This window comes from Chenopodium album, chromosome 10, assembly GCF_948465745.1.
Source record: "Chenopodium album chromosome 10, dcCheAlbu1.1, whole genome shotgun sequence".
Lineage (NCBI taxonomy): Eukaryota > Viridiplantae > Streptophyta > Magnoliopsida > Caryophyllales > Amaranthaceae > Chenopodium > Chenopodium album.
In genome coordinates this window covers 53,128,593-53,153,568 of record NC_137843.1, presented here as the reverse complement: position 1 = coordinate 53,153,568, position 24,976 = coordinate 53,128,593, and the positions used below count along the sequence as shown (strand labels likewise).

At 38.3% G+C, this 24,976-nt stretch overlaps 1 long non-coding RNA gene across 2 annotated transcripts; it reads right to left on the bottom strand.

Moving 5' to 3' along the window:
• Window positions 1-367: 367 nt before the first annotated feature.
• Window positions 368-24,976, bottom strand: LOC145564100 (uncharacterized). Of its 2 annotated transcripts, XR_014094747.1 has the most exons (7): window positions 24,834-24,976; window positions 17,394-17,414; window positions 10,413-10,561; window positions 3,894-3,948; window positions 3,731-3,807; window positions 3,503-3,582; window positions 368-2,292 (listed from the first exon to the last, which is right to left on the bottom strand). It is a non-coding gene; the product is annotated as an uncharacterized LOC145564100 (long non-coding RNA). The 2 variants fall into 2 exon arrangements; XR_014094746.1 differs by having other exon boundaries at window positions 368-3,582.

Sequence of the window (24,976 nt, the reverse complement as noted above, 5' to 3'; positions counted from 1 at the left end):
AAAGGTAATAAATATATTGGGCCCTACTAATTGAGAGAAATGAATTAAATATTGTAAAAATTTTCTAAATAAGAAATGAAACAAGTATTTAAAAACAGCTGAAAATGAAAAATGGAGCAAGTATTTAAAAACGGAGGGAGTATTTGGTAACCAAGGGAGTGTAGATTGGATTTTGCAAACCATCTGATTTGATTACCTATTGACATACAAGTATATTGTACATATGTAGGTCCTTATAGAAGGATTTGTAACAATCTGATTTACTGAATGGTTAACATAGAAGTTAATGTTTAGTAAACGTAGGTAATAGCAACTAACAATTGGCTTATGAATTTTTTATTTTTTACAACAGGAAGGCTTATGAAATTATGGCGTACATAAATTAAAAAATTACATAATTTTTTTGGCAAACACTTTAGCTATGGCTGTCTGAAGGAATTAAATCGGCAATTCATTTCTTTGCATAGAATATGGAAGCATAACCTACAAAAATGCTCAACACAACTAATCTTAAAACAAGGAGTAACATATAGCAGCTACATGTAAGCCAACATCATTTTGTTCCATCTACGTATGGCGACAGCAGCAGAGAGATGAGTTAAAGGTTGATGAAATAGTTTCATCAGTAACTCATTGCCAAAAAATTACACATCTCCTTCTCCAAGTTAACCATAGTTTGCTGCTGGCATTCGAAAGCAGGCATTTTTCTAGGGAACGCTGATCTCAGAATCCTTTCCCAGAAATAGCAACCCGAGAACATAAGCAAAGCCCAGATCAATAGTTTATCTCTTAAAGCTGTGGGCATGGGCAATAGGGCACCAGCTTAAGCCTATCATTGAGGTCCCTTAATAAATCAGACATCTTGACGACAAGGAAACCAACAGCTGCTAGAAGAGAATAAGGTAAGGGCTTGTTTTCTATAGTGCTCTGGTTATAAAGATACCCCCATGTAATTTAGAGCAAATGTGGCAAGCTGCAACATCATTTGAACCATGTATGAAACTATGTTTACCAGGTTTGGATGAAAATTAGAGCCTTGCTCAATACATTCATCAGGCATATATTTTCCAGCCTCCTTCCCAGCACTTGTCAAGTAATGGAAGTGGACAGAAAACTGTCTAATTAAAGAGAGAAAAACGTAACAGCAGAATAAACTGGGGTGGACTAGGTGGTCAATCAGCTGAGAGTGTCTGAATTGGGTGAGCATGGGAGATGAATAGGAAAAATGCAGCAATGAAAACCTCACACTAATAGTTGCCTGGATATAATCAAGCTTGACACTATCCAAGTTCATGACACTGAACACATAGGCAGTTGCAAGGCAGTGAAATTGAACATCTGAAGTGTAGTAACAAGAGTACTCTGACCCTGAAGCATGATATCTGTAATTGGGTCCACTGATGCATGCGTGAACGGAGAAGCCATAGACAGCTTCTGGAGACTTAATTCTTTCAGCTGTTGCTAAATTTATTGGCACAATCCAAATTGACATGAAAATTTTTCTCTTCTTTCATTTTCACTTCCCTTCCCTGAGTTTCCTTTCCAATCCACTATAGAACCCCATCCATCTAACAAGTATCACACAAAAAATCAACTACTAATCCTCCATAAATCCCCATCCATCTATGCCCCAGTCACTTCCCAGCATCAGCTGGATAGTCATCTAATTAGTCCAAACACAGATGTACAACAATTGCCCAAAACCCAAGTGCCTTATAGAGGAGGTGATTAAATATGCAAATAATCAATGGTCTTCATCAATCTCACTATGAAACATAAAAGCCCAAGCAACACTAAAAGAGCACAACTTTCTCTTGATTGATAAAATTCTCCAATTTATTCCTCTGCAATAGCCTAACCATGGTGATCATACCCAAGTATTGTAAATGTTACACCATGATTTGCTATCCAAATCATATTTCAAGTCACAAGCTCAAGTAACATAATATCTAGACAGTTCAATTAGCATGAAATATCACAGGCTTAGTAGAACTTAAGACATTTCATACATTAAAATAGTTTAATTGAACTTACACCTTGCAATCTTTTTTTTTTTTTTTTTTTTTTCATTTTCCACAAGGCATTATGTAAAAGTTCACTCTTTGCAAACACATCAGTATGCAACATAATAGAAGACCATGAAGTACAACATTGTACCATCACCACATATTAATGTCATTCTTCCCACAGTTTTTAGTGTGGTCATGATGAACTCTTTCTGTTCTGGAGAACCCGAGCAATCACCAGTGCCAGTTGATCTTTTTGATTAACAAGGCTTGTCAATCTAATGGCCTAATTGTAATAATGAACAACAGTGTTAATTTGCCAGCTCATAAAATTGCACTGTCATATGCTTAGACAGTATAAAGGCCAGGTAGCTGTGCCACAGCGTTTCATAAATCCGTTTGTTAACATGTTGGATTTCATTTGTATGGTATACCTATACCAATTACTCCTTTCCCAAAACCCTTACAAAATTTTCTTTATTTCCTTTATTATTACACAAACACTAATCACTCAAACAAATACTTGTAATTAAATTTGCTACACTGCTTGCTCTAAAGCAACTGACACTGAATTTCACTTAAAAGCAACTGACACTGACTCCCACTATAAAAATGATAATACAAATTCTAACTTCATTGCTAAAATATTTGCTTTTGTTTCGTAAATCAAAACATAAACTAAGAAATTTAACATAATATACAAAACAAGAGACTTGTGTTGTTTTTTGCAATGAACCCCAACCTAAATTTCAGCTGCTGTGACCTAATGAATTTTAAGTTATTATGTACAATTCCAATTGTGACTATTAAGAGTTTTTGTAATTTACCACCTTAATAAACCCCACGCATTGATTTAACCCCGGTTTTCATTTTATTTATAAGAAAATTTGCAAGTTGCAGCCATTTAAAGTTAGTATTTTGCAAATTGCAGCTCAAAAATTCGTATAAATAGTAAATTGCAGCCCGAATCAACTTTTTCATCGGTTTACATGTCGAAAAATCTTTGGTTAAGATTTTAGGGGCCATTTTCTTTCTAAAGGATCCGAATTAAGCTCGGAATTAGCAAAAGAATAACGTAAGAGCTTCGTTTTGCGTAACAAAAATGTATCGATTTGTGGGCAACCATTTTTTGCTGTAAAAACAAGACACGTTATTTTTTTGCTAATTCCGAGCTCAATTCGGACCCTTAAGGACTAAAATGGCCCATAAAACCTTAACCGAAGATTTTTCGACATGTAAACCGATGAAAAAGTTGAATCGGGCTGCAATTTACAATATATACGAACTTTTGGGCTGCAATTTGCAATTTTTTTTTAATGGCTGCAATTTGCAAAATACTAACTTTTAATGGCTGCAATTTGCAAATTTTCCTATTTAAAATACCACCTAACAATTAAAAAATAATGATTTCACCAAGGTTGCTTGATTCCGGTGATGATTCCAAAGTCTAATCTCTTCTACTCCAACAATAATAGAAAATTAATGACATCTCTTACTTTTTAGGCATGGCCTTCTCATCGGATTTGTAGGACCAATTAATTCCCTTAAGTTCAGCTTACTCAAGATGATCACCAACCTAGACAACAATAGCCAATGAATGGATGAAGATATTCCAGCATAAAGAAGTAGAGAACACAGACTCAAAAGTGGATAATATACAGTTAAAGATCTTCAATGCTAAATTGAGAAGTAAAGCAATTGTAAGAAATAAGATATCAGCATACAGCGTTCGACTTGGTACTCTTTCCATATCTGACTCTAAGTCTAAACTTTCTGCAGATCCAACGACACCAGAAAATTCCTACGGGCACCAGAAATAATATCAGATTAGTGTATAAAATTCTGTGTTTAATTTGACGCATTAAGAACAACACATAAATGACACACCATAACATCTGAAATCAGGGTTCCAGTCTTTCTTGTCAAAACAACATATATCAACCTGCAAATATGTCACGGATGCACATGGTCAAGGTCAAGATCAAGATGTCCAACCAAGTTCTATCAAGGTCTATACAAGGAGAAGGCAAGTCAACCAAGATCAAGGGAGAAAGCTTCAGCAGCAGCAAACACCATTTGGGAAGGTTACAAGCTCCAATGGAGAAGATGACAAAATTAATTAAGAGGAAGAGAAGGAAAGAGAGCAACTTAGTTTCTTTGTGCTATTTTATGTCTTTCTATTTTAGCTATGTATCACATGTAAGCTTCAAGGTCTCTATGACCACCTTAGTATAAGTAGTGTAAGTGGTAATTTAGAGGGTATCCAGAAAATTGAGTGAAACACATTGTGAGAGTGGTGGCCTCAAGCTACTAGTGAGAGTGGTGGCCTCAAGCTACTAGTGAGAGTGATAGCCTCAAGTTATCAAGTGTAATCCTTCCTATCGTTATTCAATCAAGCTTTAAGCCTTCCTTCCCATAAAATTATTGCAGTTTATTAATATTAATTCGCTTGCCGGAAGTCAGTACATTACAAAGTGGTATCAGAGCAGGCGGTCTTGCGGCTGCCAGTGACCGGAACCACCAGTCCGACCACCAAGTAAAAAAAAAAAAAAAAAAAAAAAATGGAGGCTAATACCTCACAACGCCTGGACGCCATGGAAACAACGCTCAAGGAGTTGAAAACGCAGATGACGACTATCGCTGAAACACTACAGACGCCAAACGACAACCTCACACGGGTGGTCGCGGCCGCCGTGAAGTCAGCAATGGAAGAAGAGCGAAAAATCCTCGAAGAGGAACGGAAAAGGACGGAAGAGGCTGTTGCGACCGCGGTCAACAAGATGGACATCCGCATCGAAAATCTTCGGGCTACCATCGACACTCAGGCTGCGATTGACCGAGGGAAGGTCGCCAGACTTCAGCGAGAATTGGAGAAGACAAGGCCGCCAGACCAGCAACAACAACAAATTAACCCTCCGTTCTCACCGTTGGAAGACGAGAGCCACCCGCCACCGGAGTTAGAACGGGCGGCAACACCAGTCGGGGGGCGGTCGTTCGGGGAACAGGAATGGCACCCACCGGAGCCAGGCGGGGGGCGCGGCGGTATTGGGAGAGTAGGAGGTGACGGCGGCGACTACGGTGGTGGACGCTGGAAGCACAGAAAATTAGAGATGCCAATTTTTGACGGCTCCGACCCCGACAATTGGACCACGAGGGCCGAGATGTACTTTGAGGTATACCGTCTATCGGAGAGGGAGAAAATGGAGGCGTCGGTGGTCGCCATGGATGGGCCAGCGATGAAGTGGTTCCAATGGGAACAAAAACGCCGGCCGTTCTATGGGTGGCCGGACCTCAAACATAGAATTTTGAGTGAATTCCGTCCATCTCATCACGGTTCGTTACACGAACAGTGGCTGGCCGTAACTCAGGAGGGGACGGGTTTGGTGGCGGAGTATCGCCGGCGGTTCATTGAGACGGCGGCGCCATTAGAGGATGTGCCGGAAAGCATCATGTTGGGTCAGTTTATAAACGGACTGAGGAAAGATATTAAGGCTGAGCTGAGGTTGTTAAATCCTCCAAATTTGGAGAGGGCTATGGAGGTGGCAGGAAGAATAGAGGAAAGAAATAGATTTGCTCTGGAAAAGAAGACTACGGGTAGTGGCGGATGGAAGGTCGGGCCGAGCTATGGTGGGCCAAGTAACATTAGCCCAGTGGAAAGAAGTGGGGGAGGAGCTGGGCTTATAAGAACTTTTGGGCTGCCAAGTTCTTCGGGCCCAAAAGCATGGCCCAAGGCCCCTGAAACATCGCAAGGATCCGTAAATCAAAATTCATCCTTCTCAAGCTCAGGCAGTAGGTTCCACGCGCCGATTAACCGAGTCGGAAATGCAAGAAAGAAGGGCAAAGGGGCTTTGTTTCCGGTGTGATGAACGGTGGGGAGTTGGCCATCGTTGCAAACGGAAGGAGCTCACACTCATGGTCACCGGTGAAGTAGAAGAGGAAAAGGATGAGAATGAGCCGAATGAAGAAGAAGAGGCGTGGGAGGCTAGTGAACCCGTGGTGGGGGTATCGTTGTGTTCGGTGGTTGGCCTTTCTAACCCGAAAACCATGAAGTTGGGTGGAGAAGTGAAGGGGCGAAGGGTGATAGTGATGATTGACCCGGGAGCAACCCATAATTTTATCTCCAAACAACTAGTGTCGGAGTTATCACTAGAGGTGTACGGTGATGGGGAGTTCGGGGTAGCCCTCGGAAATGGAGAAATGATAAAAGGGCGGGGAGTGTGTAAGAAGGTGGTGGTCAAGTTGGATGGAGGAATCACGATCACCGAGGAATTCTTACCCTTGTCCTTAGGGAATGCGGAGGTGATACTCGGGGTTCAATGGTTAGAAAAGTTGGGTTCCGTGGTGACGAATTGGAAGACGCATGTCATGAGGTTCGCCATCGCCGGAGTTCCGGTGACCTTGGTGGGCGACCCCACCCTTGAGAAGTCACAAGTATCCTTGAAGGCCATGGTGAGAAGTCTAAGTAAAGAGAAGATGGGCATCTTAGTTGAAATCAACATGATGGATAAGGAAGGAGAGGCCCAATCTGGAAGGCCCAATCCTGAATATATTGGGGCCTTACTTAAACAATATCAGAATGTCTTTCAAATTCCCAACGGCCTACCACCACAACGAAGCCATGAACACTCCATTACACGCAAGGAGGGTAGCAACCCCGTGAGTGTCCGTCCTTACCGATATCCACAAGTCCAAAAAGACGAGATCGAGAGGCTCATACGCGAGATGATTGAGGCCGGAATTATAAGGCCTTCGACTAGTCCTTTTTCTAGCCCGGTTTTGCTAGTTAAGAAGAAGGATAGATCTTGGCGTTTTTGCGTTGATTACCGGGCTTTGAACAAAGAGACGGTGCCGGATAAATACCCGATTCCGGTCATCGATGAGTTGCTTGATGAGCTCCATGGGGCTAAAATTTTCTCTAAACTCGATTTAAAATCGGGTTACCATCAAATTCGGGTTAAACCCGATGATGTCCCTAAAACCGCATTTCGTACTCATGAAGGGCATTACGAATTCCTCGTCATGCCTTTCGGTCTTACGAATGCCCCGGCGACTTTCCAATCATTGATGAATGATATATTTCGGCCTTACTTACGCAAATTCGTCTTAGTATTTTTTGACGACATTTTGGTGTATAGTAGGAGTGAAGATGAGCATGCAAGGCACTTGGAGTTAGTGTTCGGGATTTTGGCAGGAAACAAGTTGTACGCCAACTTAAAGAAATGTGAATTTGGCCAAGTAGAAATTGCTTACTTGGGCCATGTGATTTCTTATCATGGTGTGGCCATGGATAAGGAAAAGGTGCAAGCAATCTTAAAGTGGGCCTATCCAAGAAATTTGAGAGAGCTTAGAGGCTTTCTTGGACTCACGGGATACTACCGAAAATTCATGGCCCAATATGCTCTCATCGCGGGCCCGCTCACGGCCCAACTCAAGAAATAATGTTATGGTTGGACCGAAGAAGCCACTCAAGCCTTCAACCGACTTAAGGAAGCTATGGTTACCGCCCCGGTTCTAGCAATGCTGGATTTTGGGAAAGAGTTTGTGGTAGAAGCCGATGCATCGGGCTATGGGCTCGGGGCTGTCCTAATGCAAATGGGCCGGCCCATAGCATACTATAGCAAGATGTTGGGAGTTAGGGCTCAAGAGAAATCCATCTATGAGAAGGAGCTTATGGCCATTTGTTTAGCCATAGTCCGTTGGAAGCATTATTTAATGGGCCGTCATTTCGTGGTACGTACCGACCAACAAAGTCTACGGTACATCACTCAACAACGAGAAGTAGGGGGGACTACCAAAAGTGGTTGAGGAAGCTTGTAGGGTTCAACTTCGAGGTTCAATACAAACCCGAGGCCTCAAACCGAGTGGCGGATGCGCTGTCCAGATTTGGTGGTGAAATGGGCCAGAAGGTGCAAGAGGCCCAATTCGCTGCTTTGGTTTCTTCATCTTGGGTAAATTGGGTTGATCTAGAAAAAGAAATGGAAGAGGATATGTGGTTGGGCCAAATTAAGAAAGGCCTTGAAAATGGGGAGGGTCCATCAGGTTTTACACTTGAAAGAAATAGGCTTCTCTACAAAGGGAGAGTCGTGATTCCTAAAAACTCAAAATTCATATCTGAGTTGCTGAAGGAGTATCACGCCACCCCTACTGGTGGTCACGACGGAGAAGTCAAGACCTTTATTCGAGTCGCGGCGGATTGGTATTGGCAGGGAATTAGAAAAGACGTGGGTAATTTTGTGCGAGAATGTACGGTTTGTCAACGGAACAAGGTGGCCCAACGCCACCCTCTCGGCCTCTTACAACCTCTCCCAATTCCGACGGCCATCTGTCCATGGATTTCGTGGAGGGGCTACCCTTGTCCAAGGGAATCGATTCGGTGCTAGTGGTGGTTGACCGGCTATCCAAGTATAGCCATTTTATTGGATTGAAACACCCTTTTAATGCTCTACGGGTGGCTGATTGCTTTATTAAAGAGGTGGTGCGATTTCACGGGTTTCCGTCTTCAATTGTCTCGGATCGTGACCGAGTATTTAGAGCATTTTCTGGAAAGAATTATTCAGACTCCATGGCACTCAATTGAAGCGCAGTACGACCTATCATCCGCAGACGGACGGCCAGACGGAAATTGTTAATAAGGGGCTCGAAGTATATCTCCGGTGCTTTGTGGAGGGGCAGCCGAAGCAGTGGGCGAAGTGGTTAGCGTGGGCGGAATATTCCTACAACACCTCACCGCACACATCCACCAAGATGACACCCTTCAAGGTTGTCTATGGCCGTGATCCACCTAAATTGTGGCGAGTGGGTGCAGGACGCCGGTCAGTAGTTTGGAGGAAGGTTTGAGAGAGAGGGACTTAGTGTTAGAAGAATTGCGCCTTAATTTGGTAAGAGCTCAGCAGCTAATGAAGGAATTTGCGGATCGACGAAGGATAGACGATGAGTTTCAAGAAGGGGAGGCCGTGTATTTGAAGCTCCGCCCATACCGACAGCGGTCTCTGTCGAAGCGACCTTTCGAGAAATTGGCGGCGAGGTATTATGGGCCGTACAAGGTTATTCAGAGGGTGGGCAGGGTTGCATACAGATTGGATCTGCCATCCTCATGTCAGCTCCACCCCGTGTTCCATATCTCGCAGCTCAAACGAGCGGTGGGGGCGGCGGCTGTCAATCCGAGTATTCCAGAGCAACTCACTGACGAGATGGAATTGGTAGTCGAGCCGGAATCAGTCCTAGAAGTTCGGCCACAGGAAGCACGCAGGGAACGGGTGGGAGGTCTTGGTCAAATGGAAGGGATTGCCGGAATTTGAAGCGACATGGGAGGACGGCGAGTCATTGAATCAACGTTTCCCGGACTTCCACCCTGAGGACAAGGTGAGTCTTTTGGGGCGGGGTATTGTCACGGATGCACATGGTCAAGGTCAAGATCAAGATGTCCAACCAAGTTCTATCAAGGTCTATACAAGGAGAAGGCAAGTCAACCAAGATCAAGGGAGAAAGCTTCAGCAGCAGCAAACACCATTTGGGAAGGTTACAAGCTCCAATTGAGAAGATGACAAAATTAATTAAGAGGAAGAGAAGGAAAGAGAGCAACTTAGTTTCTTTGTGCTATTTTATGTCTTTCTATTTTAGCTATGTATCACATGTAAGCTTCAAGGTCTCTATGACCACCTTAGTATAAGTAGTGTAAGTGGTAATTTAGAGGGTATCCAGAAAATTGAGTGAAACACATTGTGAGAGTGGTGGCCTCAAGCTACTAGTGAGAGTGATAGCCTCAAGTTATCAAGTGTAATCCTTCCTATCGTTATTCAATCAAGCTTTAAGCCTTCCTTCCCATAAAATTATTGCAGTTTATTAATATTAATTCGCTTGCCGGAAGTCAGTACATTACAAAATATAAACCAATTGAAAATCTCAGCATACAGGTAGGGAAGAGAATATGCTGCGCTCTTTTCTATTGTAGTTTAACGTCATAGTTGTGACTCCCTGAAAACATATTTCTTCCGTACTTCCAACTATTAACTATTAAGCTACATGAAATAGACCAACAAATTCAAACTTGTACTACAACAATTTAGATCATCAAAATCATAAAATTGCCTTAGGCCATCAGGCATTCAGGCATAACGCTCTACTCAGAGTCAATATACAACTTTAGGATTGGAAGTACAGATACTGCTTGTATTTTGGTTAGATATGAAAAACCAAATATCTATAGGATTATAGGACTTCTAATCAGAGCAATCACAATTTTATCATTTTAAGCAAAGTCTATAAATGATTCCAGCATGAAACCATGCTTCCCATCAAAATAAAACATATATCATTCAACTCAACTTTTCAAGCAAATGATGACATGATTGACTTTGGAAGAAGAAATGAATTGGCAAGCTTTGAAAAAAAAAAAAACTCAATCACCTTCCCAGCAATTGGACATCGGAATGGCTCCGTAGATATATCCCAGCTACAAATAATTCCATTGGAAGCTCATGGGGTATAACAGAAGTAATAATCAGCCAACCACTGAGGATAAGTTTGTATCTGCTCCTGGAAGGATCCTCCAGCCCCTACAAAAATCATTTTTGTTATCAGTAGCAAGCTAAAGAGAGCTGTAGTGCAGAGAAGCTCATTAGTATCAATATTGACCATGTAAGCATATACTTGCCTTCTTCAGAACATAACCAGCAGGTATAACATTTCAACAATGACGGGTAAGATTTGTAAGTGAGAAAGATTATATTAAGCGTTTCAACAGTTTGGGGAGATAAAAGGCATTTCAACAGTTGTGTGAGATAAACTAATACCTGCAGAGGGTTGCATATAAGGGATGTTTACAGAAACAATTTACTTAGAATGCCCCAAGTTTCCACCCCACTCTATCAAATATAAATACAAGCTAGACACAGCCGCACGTTTCCAAGTCAAAAAGGGAAGATTTCTAAGTCCTTTACCTTTAACCCCAGACATGGAAGTTTAAATCTCATCAAGCTTATCCCAAATACCCCCCTCTCAACAAAGCCATTACATTGAGTGAACAAAGCAGGAAAGAGATATAAAGTAAATTTAAAAACTTTACTACCAGAATATTCAGCTCACAACTAACGTTTGGAGAACATAAAGGCTCACTCTACAAGGAAGCAAAACAGTTTAGGAATCTGGTGCAATCAATGGGAGGAATCGGCAAGCACATAAATGCAAGAAGAAACGAGTAAAAAAAATGAAAAAAAGAAAGCAAAAGGACATTAGGAGTATCTCTAATGACAGGATTCACACACATTGCTTAAGCTAGTCATTGTAGTGGCATTGTTGCAAATTAATATGGAAAAATTAATATTAATAATCCTGCGTTTCTTCAATCTACTTAAAATAATCCCAGCTTTCAATAATTCCAAAATAATCCCACATTTTATCCCTATCTTCTTATAATAAACTTTTTAACCTACAACCTATTTAACCAGTTGATTTTTTTTTTCCTCTTTAATCTCACCACCAACACTACCACCGTTGCCACCATATCCATGGTAATCCACCTCCTTCCATGGCAACTCGAAACACCACCCTACCCCTTTCCAAAGTAACCCTTACACTTATCACAAAGCCACCAAACATCATGCCACCATCCTAACCTCGAGCTGAGCATGGATCGGATATCCAATCCGAAATTGGATTTCGGATCGGATATCTGTATACGAAAATTCGAGTATTTGATATTCGTATCCGATCCGATATTTTTTGGATATCCGATATCCGAAAATTTCGGATCGGATAGTTCGGATACCCAATATCCGAGCATTTTTAATATTTTATGACTAATATTGTTAACTTACTATTATGATAGAAAAAATTGATTTGTTGTAAAAGGCAAATTGATACGCAAAACTAGAAAATAAATTCAAGAAAAACAAAACTAGGATACATTTCATATTTTTCATGAATGCAAAATTAATTTCATCATTAGAACGTTAACAAACCAAAAATTTGTAACACTTATATACAAAAGTACATTACAAATCCTTTAAAACTTCCGATCAAATGAGGAAAAAAAAAAATCAGAAAAAGTGTAGATAGAGCCGCCATTGTTGGCATAGCCTTGGAGCATCTGTGAGGAAGGAAGCCGCTGCAGTCGAAGGGGATTATTATTAAAAGTTAAGTGTGGGATTTGATGATTTCTAGAATTATAGAGTGGGATTGGGTTGCAGACTTTCAGATGTGATAAAAGAAAGAGAAGAGAAAGAGAGGAGGTAGGAGAGAGGGGAGGGGAGAGGAGAGAGAGCGGCAGTAGGGGAGTTTTGTGTTTTGAGGGAGTGAAATAAGGGTTAGGGTTTGAGTTTGGGCCTGGGAATGTTTGGGCTTGGGGGTAATAAAATAAACTTATACGTAGTAATAAAGTAATCCTTAAGTGTTTTAATTTGTGGATATCCGATTCAATATCCGATTTTTTCAAATCGGATATCCAATCCGAAATCAATTTCGGATCGGTTATCCATAATTTTTGGATCGGATGCGGATCGAATCATCGGATTTTTAGATACTTTTGTTCAGCCCTATCATAACCACCATAATCACTATTCCATCACAATCACCCCAGCAACCACCCAATAACAACCTCCCACCCACTCGGAATACCATCAACCCCCCAAATCAACCACCCATCCTCCCTAAAAACCCTGCCACTTACCCATGAAAACCCTCCTAACCATGAAATAAACATGAAATCTTAGAAATCGAAGTAAGCACCGACCATTGCTAGTGGTTTCACGTAGCAGAGGAGAGAGAAAAGAGGGCGAGAGATACAGCAAGCAACGAGAGGAAAGCAGAAGGGGAAGGGAGGTGGGCCTGTCGGTCTGGTCATGGCGGCAGGGTCATTCAGTGGTGGGTGGAGGAGTGGACGACTTAAGTGGAAGGGTTAGGGGGTGGGTATAGTCAAGCAAGGAAGCCATTGAAGAACTTTTTTTTTTTTAAATGATTTTTAAAAAAAAATTAGAGCAATAAAAAACTAACAAGTGGCATGGTGACATGCTACCTATTTCAACCGATCAATAATCTTATAAAATCGGTCATGGCCTATTTTGAGAAGATAAGGGTAAAAAATGGGATTATTTTGAGAAGATTGAAGAAAGGTGGGATTATTAATATCAATTTTTCCAATTAATTTACTATCTTTATTTCTTTTTATTTGTAACATATACTAAGTATAGAAATTACATATTATTTGCAACAAACTAAAACTACCCTTTATTAGTAAATTTTTTTAAATTTTAAATAAATTACCAGCATACCCTTACTTAATTCAATTTATAATACATTAAATCAAATTAACTTAACTCATCTCCATTAACACCCTAATCCACCTTTTCTCTCATTCCCAGCGACAACATCCAATGTCAGTGCCACCTATTTTCTATCTCTTCCCTCTTAGCCACCACCACCACTTATCTTTGTCTTCTTTCTTCCGTCACAAGCTCACAACCACCACACTACCACCACCACTATCTATTTTATCTATCCTCCCCTAAATACACCTTCATATTTTCTCCCCCGTCCCTGACCTCATATCCTCCAAAACCTAAGCATTCGAAAGTAAAATTTCAAATAAAAAACGTTCGCCAGCGAGTCAAATTTTGAATGTTGGAATTCCATAACATGATCACACCATCTTAAAACTCCGTCGCCCAAATTTGTCAATTAATCGTCTTCAAACACTCCAAGTCTCAAATCCCTTGCGTGATTCGCCGTCCTCTTCTCCAATCTCACGCCGTCTTCTCCGACAATCATATGGGCTAGATGGGTGTAGGGTAGCTTTGCGGTGGAGGGTGGGTGAAGAGTGAGTTTGGGGTGGGTTTCTGGTCGGTGTTTGGTGGTTGTGAGGTAAATGGGTTTAGTGTGGGTTTCTAGTCAGGGTTTGCTGTTTGGAGGTTGGTGGTTGCAGGGTGGGGTTTCAATCAGGATCTTATTAGTGGTGGGGTGGGTATACAGGTGGTGAATGCGTATTAGTGGTGACATGGTGGATAACTAATCCCCCACTCTCTTTCCTCCACTTAATCACATCCCTTTAATTTACTAATCAAGCATTAAGAATTTTTGCCTTGGATTCCGTGAGCTCATTGTTGAAATTAAAGTAACGGAAGTTGTAAATTCTTGAATACAAATAATTTAGATTAGAGCAATTTGCGCAAGAAAAACTTACACATTGCCTCTCCATTTCTCGGTGTCAGCAACCGGTATCCAAATGTTTCTTTAGTAGGGAAAGGAAGCTTGTAAAAAGTTCCATTTTCTTTCGAATAGAGAAACGGAGAAACCTTTGCTTTTCGAAATAAAAAACAAATCTTCATCATACTCAGTAGAACATGTTATTGTGCATAAAACAGAATTACATAAACAAAATACAGACTACATATTTTGAGCTATTAAGCGATGGTTATAAGAGGATAAAAGGGGGAAAGTGGATAAGACTAAAATAGGAAATGTAATAAAGGAGAGAAAGGGTTGCCTACTCACCCCTTCCCCATGCACAATATTTATTCCCTCCAAGGGTTGCCTACTTTAGAAAGTGATGCTTATAATAAAAAACGGGAGGGAGTATACTCTCTCTGTCCCACTAAAAATTAAAAAAAATAAAAAACCAACTTCCCATTTACCTTTGGCACATACTTTAAGGAGATTTCTAATGGTGATATACTACTATATCAAACTATATATATATATATATATATATATATATATATATATATATATATATATATATATATATATATATATATATATATATATATATATATATATATATATATATATATATATATATATTAAGTTTCAATTTAGATGAGAAAAAGTAGAGACCATAATTCTTAAGAGGGATAGAGAAAAGAAGATTTATTAAAAAAAGAAATGAAAAAGAGAAAATGAAAATATTATTACATTAAGTTGACCAAGTTACCGAACTAAGGAAGAAAAGAGAAGTAAAATCGGGAAAGGATAGAGGGAGAATTAAGAAGTTTTTTGTGGGATGGAGGGAGCATAACGGTGTAGCCATGCAGGCAAAAGAGGATTCAAGTTTATAGTCTAAGGGAAAAGCAACTTCATTAAGAAAATATTTTTGGCCTCTAAACAAACTCAAAATGTGTAGTATGATCTTATTGTTAATGTTAGTCCTTCAAGTTAGTGGTTAATTAGCTTCCTTAGTTTTAGGATAAATATCTTAGTTCGCTAAGAATCAATCAAGTTGATTAAGTCATGTGTTAAATAGTTGTTAGTAATAGATGTATTTGATACAAATCATGCATGGATTACTATCCCACTTAGTTATTCCTATTTTTCAGTTTATGTATGCCTATATATTAGGTTGTTATTATTTGTTTTAGTTAAATGAGAAAGTGGTAACTTAGAGTTCGTTTGGCATTGCTGTGGTTTTCTGTTTTTTGGTTTTTTGTTTTTTAAAAGTAAATGATATATGTCCCATAATAAATCAAAAATTATATAAACTTATTAAAATCATGATAATTTTGAAAACTGACAACAGAAAAGTAAAAACACCTTTTTCTTGTTTCCTGTTTTTGGTTTTTGATTTTCAAAAAAATAGGAAACTGAAAACCAAAAATAATGCCAAACAAGCCCTTAGTTTTACAACTTCTATTTTGTTTCCTTATTTCCAATAAATTAGGGGAATGTCAAATTATTCAAAGTCATATTTTCTTCTCGCTGAAAAAAAAAAAGGATACATATTCTTGTTACTAATATCTAGCTTAGTCATTAAGAGCAACTCCAATGGTTGCTTTTGGGAACTAGCTTGCAATTTTAGTAATTTTCAAGCTAATAGCCAAACCATTGGAGGATAATTCAATAATTAGCTTGCTAAACAAATTAACTTGGCTAAGCTAATTGTTAAATTAGCTTGTCATGCCACCTAGGATTGCAAAGCTATTCTTCCTTCTAGCTAATTTATACCACAATGGTTAAGTTAATTGTCATTTATTTTTTTAAACAATTTTTTTTTTAAATAATTAGTATTTTATTAGAGACACGAGCAAAAATTGAAAAGAAAAGCAAATTTCGATCAAACATTTCAATCCCAATTTAACATATCAAGAAGATTCAAGAGAAAAGAGGGGGAAAAGAGGAAACCAACATAGTAAAGGTCGTGGTACGCATAATTTTAACCATGGCCGAGGACAAAGTCGAAGAAGAGGTCGCGGATAATACCAAAATTATTAGCAAATGTCAAATAAATCTTGTAATATATGTTGTACTTTGGTTTAATGCATTAATGAAATATATTTTCAATTCCATCTTTCCTCTACTATAAATTTATCTGTAATAGACTAACCTAAGGTGGGTAGTATGGGTATTTTAATAGTATTAGTTTGCTAGGTTAATAATCTTTAGTATAAATAAGTAGAGAGGAGTAGAAGGCTTAGGGAATCAATATTTCCTTCCACCATTAAGCTCATAACTCTAATGGCTTAGGGAATCAATATTTCCTTCCACCATTAAGTTTCTTAAAGATAGCAATAAACATCTAAATAACTTCCAACCAAAGTCCTAATAACATGTCTGTAGGGAATATTTCAAGCATCCCAAATTTGAGCCCCACTGTGATCATACACTTAAACATGGTGGCGTCCAAAGGGAAGGAAGCTAGAGTAAAAGAGTCGCCAACAAATTTTAGGAACTTGTAAATCGTGAAGGGAACTTGTAAACCGTTCACATGGTGAACGTTACACCACTTCACGATCTTAGAGATCGCTAACTCCATAGTGGTCTGGAACCATGACTGGATATTCGGGGATGAAGGTACAAATCCAACCTAAAAGAAATTGAATATGCCCTAAAAATGGGCCTCTACTTTATTCTTCTTATATTCATGTGCGCTTTCTGACTAACATACAATCAATATATTAACCCTAAACCTGTTTAATCTATGTTGGTTGAATATTAATGCACAAACAAATCTATTATTGGCGATCACTTGAATTAAAATCATATTAGCCTAATTCAAATTATTAATTATCTTATTAATCGTGATTACAAGTAAAATTCCCTTTAAACCTATAAGAAAGGCGTGATCAAGCAATAACAATAATATCAAGCAATATATAATATTAACAACAAATCATCATCATCATATAATCTCAATAAAGCATAATAATATTATTAGCAAGGTCCTAGGCATGATACTAACATGATTAATAACAAATCCTAGCATGTCACTAAACAATAAAGATCAAAGCTTTAGCCATAAACATGATACTAGCATGATAGAAGAAAATAGAAAGCAACCTAAGCATGATACCGGAAACATACATGATATTAGGAATATTAGTTAATACCCTAAACATGATACCAGGAATTAAAATAATCTAAGCATGCTTTCTAAAGATATATAACAATAAAACTACATACTTTGTTGTCTCGTATCTCTTTCTATCAAAACAATACACACGTTAGTAACTTCAATGAAAATATTAAATCAAACAATTAATTTAAATAATTGAAATAGGGATTTGGGACCAAACACCAGAAATTATCAACCTTTTACGTCTAGGGCGAAGGCAACTTCGAGCTTGGCCATGTGTGTCTAAGTCTTGTGATGGAGGAATATTGTATTTAATAAGGTAAGGCTCAGAAAGTGGGAGAAAGAACAAGCTTCTAGCTTTGAGAGAGAGAATAGAAAGATGATTGTTGATGATTGTTGGTAATTTGAAAACGGGGAATATCGACCCTATTTATAGAGTAAAACGACCATAAACGATTAGAAAAGAGTCAGAATTTTAATCGGAGTAAAATAGGTTTTGTCGCCAAACAAAAGTCGCGAAACGACACAGCTGTCGCGACGCGACAAGACAGTTATTTGCGGATTTTGTTTTATCATAACTTTTGATCCAGAAGTCGAAATAAGACATATAATATGTCGTTGGAAAACTCTTGAAGTCTACTTTTCAATCCAATTAGAATCAGATTAAAATATTTTGTAGAATAAAAAATATGGCCAAAATAGTGGAAGGGTGTCAGTTTTGGATGGAGTTTCGTATTTCTTTCATATCTTTTTCGTTATAGCTCGGAATTAATATTATAATATATCATTGGAAAGATAATTTCAAGAGCTATCCAACCATCTACGATTTGGATAAAAATTATGAGGCACGAAAATAATATCTGACTGCCTTTGAACGTCTTTCATTTCGAATAGAATTAGGACTTTCAAAAGGAGAATTTTATTCAATTTCAAATTCTTTATCTCATCTTTTCAAAAATGATAGTTAAGATCTTTTAGAAACTTATAAAAGCTTCTAATTAATCCTAATTGGTTTAGGAATATAATTAAGATTAATGGACCCTCCACATGATCATTGGGTCGCACATAAAACTCGTTTAAGCCCAGTTTAGTATTTTGGCCATAACTTCCTCGTTATAATTCGGAATTGAGCTTATAATATATCGTTGGAAAGGTCTTTTCAAGACCCATCCAACTACACAATTATTGGACTCATATTATGGTCTAAACTAAAATGGATTGGACGTTTTTCATAAATAGGATACGAAAAGAAGTATTTTCGAAAACAAAAATAACTATTTTTATTTAAAACATTTTAGAAAACAGAAGAATTCACGAAACTCTTCAACATTTCACCTTACTCGATATCCAGAGCGTGAAAAGTACTCATCACTGGGCTTGGTTTTTGGGGAGGCACAATTTGGTGTCTACAATGTCACATGAGACATGCACACTGCCACTCGATTTCACAATCTCATCTAGACTTGGCAATCCTGACGTGACTCGAGATCTAAAAATTGACCCGAACTAACCTAACTCGACCCGAACATGCCCCGAAGTGGAGTTGTCCCGAACGTCACCCGATGCCCGAAATTACCCGACCCGAAATTTCAAAACGCGAAGTTAGACTACCTGAAGTGATCACTATACGCCCAAAATGAAGATCACCCTTCAAGATGATTGTATCCCCACCCTTTAAGGTGACTGTATCCCCACGTAACTGGAATTTGAGAGTTTGCGTTTTCCAATTGGAGGTGATTGTGCCCAACTTCTCCGGCCATTGAATGCCAAGGATCATATCTGAGCTACCAAGGGGAAGGATGAGAAAATCCTCCATTATCGTCACGCCCTGAAGGTCCAGCAGAACCCCTTCAGGGCCCTGTTCTCTTCGACTTAATTTCAGTTTAGTTTAGCTCTGCTCCGCTCCAATCAGTTCAATTCCTAATTTTCTTCTCTCATAAACAATTCATTTCATCTCTATTCTATGAGTTTAGTTGTTCATTTTCAGCTCAGCTCAACTCCAATCAGTTCAATTCAATTTAGTTGTTTTCAGTAACTCAGAACAAGCCCTTACACACACCTTCCCCCTATACCGGTACTAAATGTCACCACAAAACTCTTTGATTTCGTGAGGTGGATACCTAATTTATGGGTTGTTATGGTAGAGATGAAGTTATGGGTTGCTTCGGGATCTATCATCACCACCACAGATCTTTCGTTTACTACTCTGACCAACCGCATCATCTTCGGGCTCGTCAAACCCATTACCGACTTGCCGGGGAGACCTCTAGGTTAGTATTTGGGTTTGGTTGTTCTATATGAGAGGATCTGGCTGCGTTTCGACCATGGTGAACTCATCGGATTCATCCCAGTCATCATCGTCCACCGTGAGCAACACGCTCAAGCCATGACGCTGACAACGGTGGTTTAAATTCCATTACTCATCACAACGAAAACACAAGCCCTATTCTCGTTTCTATTGAAGCTCTTTCACTGCAACTGCCTTATTTTGATGGTGTTTTTGTGGTTGTTGTAGGTGTTTTAGTTTGGGTACAGCTAGTTGGTGGTGGTGTTGAGGAGGTTTGGGTTCGTGTTAAGGGTTGTATTTTGGGTTGTGTTTGTGTTGGGTTGAAAATTCGAGAAAGGGGTATGCCAAGTGGGTGGGCTTCTAACTGGTTTGGGCCGTGGGCTCAACTTCAATTTTTCTTCAATTCACATAGATAGATCCATGGCCTGATCCAAAGTAGTTGGATCCAAGATTTAGACCTTGACTCAGATGTCTTCTTTCAACCCATTAATGTATTGCCCTTTAGCAATGTCTTCGGGTACTCCATCAATGGGAGCTAGAAGCTCGATGAAGAGACACCGATAATCCGCCATCGTGCCGATCTAGTGAGCCACTGCTCATGTAGGGTGCCTATTGCGGTAGTTCTGAAGCGGCGGAGAAGCAATTTCTTCAATGCTTCCCACGTTAACAAGGGATGACGTCGATGCTCCCATTGATACCACAACAAGGCATCACCATTAAGCGAAACCACAGCCGCCTCGAGTTGGTCCTCTTTACTTAGCGGTAAAAATGGAAGAACCGCTAAACCCTAAGAATTCAACCATCCGGAGTCGTTCCATCAAAGAGTGGTAAGTCGAGTTTCCTCAGCTTCCAATTCAATTGCCTTCCGTGAAATCCGCCATCACCATAGTCCAGGAGGTTCTCCTAAGAAAGGGTTGACCTACTGGTGTTGTGGTCCATTCTTCGGCAATAATCGAAACTCCGATCAGATTTTCTCATGCTCGTTAGCTAGCTAAGCATCGCATTAAGATCCGTCTTGAGTGCCGCCAGTCGTGGTCTCCAGAGCAACACGCAAAGGAAGCACATCGATCTCCTGCTCTAACAAGTGCAAGCGTTGTCCACCATGGTTCAAAGCGAGCCATTGTCTTCTCTGGCTTGAATCGTCACCACACTGATACCAATTTGCTAGGAATTAGTATGAAAATAGTAAGTAGACAAGCTAATTAGAGAGAAAAAATGGCGGCCAGGGGGGATAGTTGTATTATCAAACAAAGTGTTCAACAATACATAGCTCTCCACAATAATTTTCTGCATACACTCCCCTTACAATCACCTATTAATACCCCAAATTAAACAAGCTAACAAACATCAGAAGCAGCTAGCAAAGGGAATCAAAATAACAAACTAGTAACTAACTTATTCATGAATTACTACTTTACCCTCTCCCCCAAAACTGACTTCTTAACAAACTTCCATCTCATCAAGTATTATTTTTGGGCCTTCTTACATAAGTGAAATGAATAACGAGCTAGGCTAGGCTTGGCTAATCCCTTGCATAGTGGTGATAAAACAAGAGAAGGTAGAGAAAGAAAAGGGGAGGCAGTAGCATCGGAGGAAAGGTGACGACAATTAAAGAGAATGTGGTGGAACAATGGTAGAAAAGGAAGGGAGGTGATCAAACAACAACTTAAAAGGAATTTGCTTTGATTTCTCTCTTTCTTAATTGCATTCCTTTAACCCGTGCAATTATGCAAATCAAACGCTCCCTAAGTACTTACAAGTGTGCTCCAAAGGAATCTAGTGATTGTGGCAAGAACCTTCATAAGGTTTCTACATAAGATCCTTCTATAAGTACCTCATGCCCATTGTGGCCAAACCTGGCCAAATTTCACCCTATTATTCAGTAAAGGGGGCGTTTGGTATGAATTTTAGAAATGGAGTGGAAAGGAAACATATAAGGAGAAGGAAATTAATCATTTAACCATTACCTTTTTCATTTGTTTGGTTTAAACATGGAAATGAATTCAAACATGGAAAGGAATCATCTAAACCTAACTTTCTTTATTTTTGTTTGAGGAGAATACGGGTAATTGTTACCTTAACTTTTAAAGAGGTAACAAATGGGTGAAAACCATTACCCTTATGGTAATTGTTACACAAGCCATCTAACTAAACATTTGGTAATAGTAATGGTTTAATTGAAACCATTTCCAACTCTAAAAATACTTCTACCAAATATGGTCTTAATGTGCATTTATTACCTTTTAAAATAAACAATATTCACATCATTCATTTGTCTTATATTAATGTCACTTCACAACTTTGTCCAAAAACATTCAATTAACCTAATAGATAGCCTCCTTAAGCTTCATCTTGATATAGTAACATATGCCCTATTATACCCCTCTAAAATGAATACCATTGTGCTCATAATACTTTTTCACTTATTTGTGGTAAGCTATTAAAAAAATGAGTACGACAAATAAAGTAAGCGTCATATCAATACAGGAATTGCTAGGCCTAGAGATAACAAAGTAATTGACCCTCCACTTCAAAGGCCCTAAGCATGCATCACAAAAAGTAACAAAACCCACACAAACAACGATCTATATCCACAAACACTTTGAGCTAAAAATATAGTCTCTTTTTCCTTTTAGTGGGAAAAATAAGGAATTAACTTACTAGCAAACCCATTTTCTTCATATCATTTTGAACTTCATCCTTTCATCTTGAGCAAGCCTCCATGTCTTTTGAAATATCCATTATCCTTTTTCCTTTTAGTGGGAAAAATAAGGAATTAACTTACCAATGCATTCTTTCGTTGGCTTTTCACTTGCCAAACCAACATAGTTGATTATCACTATTCTTATCACAAAGATCTACAACTCTAACTTTCCTCCAAACTAGCCTCAGTAGAGGGTAGTGGAGGGGTAGTCTAGAGCTCTAGGGAATGCATAATTAGTTGGTAAAATTAAGTTAAAGGTTGCTTGAGCAACACGATTAAGGGAGTTAGTTAATCTACAAAAAATTTTGAAATAAAAAGGTGTGAAGAAAATTGATGAGAGTTTTATTTTGCTTGTAAACACCATAACTGGTGATTTAATCATCCACACTACAATCATCTATCAAATTTACCTATTTCACCTTGATTTCTATATACATAATTTCCATTCCATAACATCATCCCACAAAGTGTTACCACACATCCATCTCAACAAGCACGTCTTGCTACTCTCGACTCTTGAGTATGTTTATTCTTAAACACCCTAACCTTTATAATAACGCCAATCTAATGCCTTTGCATAGTATTTTCCCTTCAACTTTAAAGGCACATATAGTCGTTGCTCTCAATTGAGCCACCCCAAGTTCTTATTAATAAATCCATTTCATTGAAAAATTGGTCAATCTTTTGAGAAAGCCAAAATTTCACATGAAGGCAAAAGGAGAGTTAATACAAAGTAGATTACATTCAAATTAAACGTTCCACTATCAAATTAAGTGTTTGGAAATGAGTCTCTTTTATAATCCTAAAGTACGTCCCTTGAAATTGTCTTCTCCAATAAACAATTACAGCAAAGAGGATTGGATAGAATTTGTGTACATTTATATCTAGGAATTTCAAAATAGGGCAATGTATGATGTGCTCCCAACAATGTTTTGCACGACATATTAAGTATTCTAATAATAAAATTTATGTTTTCAAGTGTTATGAGTAAAGATCCCTAATTATACTATGAACTATATTGAAAATCAGAAAATTAAAATAAAATAAATAAATAAAGAATTTATCTCATTATTAATGAAAACTTCCTATGTGGCACCCTTCAAACTACCTCTACACAACGCCACAGGCTTACAATGATGAAGGATTATACAGTAGTTGAATGACATTATAATTCTCAATTTACATACCTTTTCTTTATTGGTTTATTGGCTACTTAGCAATAAAAACACAAATTAAGATAAAATTATGATTTACTTTTCCATAATTGACAACTAGTATGATAAGGGAACTTAACAACCTTCATTATTAAAGAAAAATTAGTTAAACTGATAAATAAACTAAATAATTACTTCTATTCAGTAAACTTAACAGCCTTCATTATTAAGAAAAAAAAATAGTTAATTTGATAACTAAACTACTCCGCAAGTAATTAAAGAACTTAACAACTTCATCATAATATGTATAGTACTTGATACTTGAAAGAAAATCACAATACAAAAGCATGGTATATCACTATATCCCCCTTACAGTGTGTTTGGATAAAGAAAGGGAAAGGAAAAGAAAGGGAAAGGAAAAGAAAGGGAGGGAGGAAAAGAAGAGGGGAGGAATAATGGTGAGTTTTCCTTCCAAATCTCTCCATTGTTGAAGGGATCAATTTCCTACAATTTAATCATTTCATTTCTCTGCCCTCCAATTCCCTTCCTTCCTCTTTTGTTATCCAAATTAAAGATACCCCATCTCTACATTTCTCTTCCCTTCATTTCCTTCAATCCAAACACATTGTTAATGTACCAATTCCCAAGTGTGAGAGAAAGGAATTTAACTTTATGCTGAGCTTTGAATTGTAAAAGTTAGGTTACGTGTTCTACACTTGGATGAAGGTGGTCGACTATGAATTTTCTAATCTTGTCTAGTCTAATCTTGTTTGAAATCAATAAGAACGAGTAGTAAGATTCTGAAATAAAGGTGAAGAGACAAATTGCTAGATGTTGATTTAGGAATGCAGCACAGATAAAGTTGTGGACAATGAAATTGATATCGGAATGTTCAATGACTTCACAATCTACTCACATAGAGTTGATTCTTTCTCACTTTGCCTCAATAAAAGGTTTCTCGATTCTCTAAAGGTTATATTCCTTTTCAAGAATTTGTCAGATCGAAATCAGTCACAAATTTTGCCAATTAAAGTAGTTGTTCATTTTCTAATCTCTATAACCTATGTCACTAACTCAGTCACAAAATGAAAGCAGAAAATTCAAACTAAAAATCAACATACATACTACAATCAGCACAACATCAAATTCAATTATATTTCTATAGTTCTAAAATTACAAATTCTCTAAAAAAAAAAAAAAAAAAAAGAGAGAGAGAGAGAGAGAATTATGTCTGCGCGCAATTCAAACACTCAAATTAAACTCAAACTCAAAAGTTCATGATCCAATTCCTCAAAAAAACCACGGAGTACTAAACTCAAATAAATACAAAGTACATTGAAGAAGCTGTAAATTCTAAATTCAGAATAATTATAATTTGATTGAATTTGTAACTAGCAAGTACCTTGATTAAATTGAAGAATGAAGATCACAAGAGCTAAGGCGATATTCAGCGGCATTGCAGACGGCGTAGAATCGACGGCAGAGGTCGAAGGATGAGAGTTTGAAATGGAAGTTTTTGAATCGAAATTGGAAATTCGAAGGAAG